Source organism: Laccaria bicolor, genomic scaffold, assembly GCF_000143565.1.
Source record: "Laccaria bicolor S238N-H82 LACBIscaffold_33 genomic scaffold, whole genome shotgun sequence".
Classification (NCBI taxonomy): Eukaryota; Fungi; Basidiomycota; class Agaricomycetes; order Agaricales; family Hydnangiaceae; genus Laccaria; species Laccaria bicolor.
This window is the reverse complement of record NW_001889904.1, coordinates 480,959-482,961: the sequence shown is the minus strand read 5'-3', so window position 1 is coordinate 482,961 and position 2,003 is coordinate 480,959.

The window sequence follows — 2,003 nt, the reverse complement described above, 5'->3', positions numbered from 1 at the left end:
GTCGTCGTTGTGCGTTGACGTGTCGTCCGTCGTCGTTGTGCGTTGACGTGTCGTCGTCCGTCGTCGTGTGGCCGGCCTCGTCGTCGCTGACGTGTCGTCGTCCGTCGTCGTCGTCGTGTCGTCGTGTCGTCGTCCGTCGTCGTCGTCGTCGTCGTTGTCCGCTGGCGTGGGCGTGATTCGAGGTGACCGCGCTGGTCGCGGCGACGGTGGTGGTGGTTGTGGTTATGGTTGTGGTTGTGGTTGACAGCAAAACAGAGATGCTGATGGTGACGTCGGCAAACGCCGTGACTCGTTTAGGAAGGTGGGCGTGAGGGTGGGTTATATAGAATAAATGTTTGTAGAATTTTAACGGCCGTATGGTGTAGTGGAAATATTGCTGCTTGGACTTCACGTGACATTTCCCGAGCCTAGAGTTCAATCCTTGTGCATCCACTTATTTTTTTATATATTATAATAACAACAACAAATATTGGAATTCATTGGAATCTCTCGGAATCTGTTGGAATTTGACTGGAATATACTTTCCATTGGAATTCCATGGAATCTGGTTGGAATTCCAATGGATTCCAATGGAAACTGTTCCGGGAGGCTCCCGGATTCCGACCATTTCCACCGGATTCCGTCGGATTCCATTGGAATTTCTGTGGAATTGGAAACCAGAATGGCTGAGGCTCCAGCCAACTAGTTTCCGTTGGAATTCCATGGAATTCCGACATTCCACTTGGAATCCGCCGGAATCCGCCGGAACTCATGGGGGATGGTAAAGACCTCCGGCCTATGTTCCGGAGGCCGAGTACCAGAATCATATCGCAAATTATGTTGACAATTCAGAGGTTACTGATTCTACCGTTTATTTTGATAGGTAATACCCAACTGATTTGTGACAGATCAACACTTGTGAATCCCAACACGATGCTCTCATTCGCGCAAGTACTCGGTCAACAGCTGGATACGCTGTGTCGGGTGCCATTCTGGTAATCTGTTCAAGACACTGTTTAATATGCAAGAACGGAGTGGGGGATCTCAAGAAGGGTGAAAAGTAAGTGATGTCAAGAGTCCGTTTTGTTCAAGTTCAATCGCTGACAGCTGCGCCAGGTATTGTTGCGTTGATTTCATTATATTTGCCACATTGATCGGTGTCACCCTCCTCCATGTCATCATTACCTACGACATCATTTGCCAGTGGTCAAAAAACTTCCGAAAACATATGGAGGACTTCCCCGAACGAATGCAAATCCCCAACACGACGCGTGTTGACATGGCCATCCCAGGGTGGCATATAAATGGACACAGTGATTTGTGCTGCATGAACTTCAACCTCAGCTACATGGAGGGTGCTGGAAGGACTGTGGGCGAGGATATTGAGACGACGTGGGCAGGTACAAACCAGTTGGCGCCCAGTGTTCGAGAGATGGGTCCTGCGGCAAGGCACGACACGTTGAATGATCAGTGGAATGGGTGGAATTTCCGGAAGATTGTCGGATTTCGTGCGCCATTTCTTCGCTTCAATCAAAACATGTGCTGACATTGTCTGGATACTAGGATCACTCTTTCTAAAATGTTTCAAAGAGGCTGTCAAAATGAGTACTTACCAGGCTGACATTTTTGATCGGTTTTCGGCAACATTCAGTCCTGCCACTGTTGAGAAGTGGGAAGCTATGGTGACTGCATGGAACGTGAACCCGAAGGCTCGGAATCCGTATCAGGAGCCGCAAAGTGGTGAGATAATATGTTCTTGACGAGCAATGACTTGTATCTTATCTTATTGAAGGGACTACACTACAAGATGTTCGTCTATTGCTAGCAAAGGAGGAATCCGAACAGGTTGCCCTTGGCTGGCTTCCTCAACACAAAATTAGTCTATTGACATTCTTGTTGATTGGCTTTGACTTAGAGGACAGCCAGTGAGTATAATTCAACATTGTTTTTCCGGATCTCAATCTCAATATTTGTAGGTATCTTATCCATCGCGAAGCTACCCAGAAGAAAGGGTTGAGGACAAG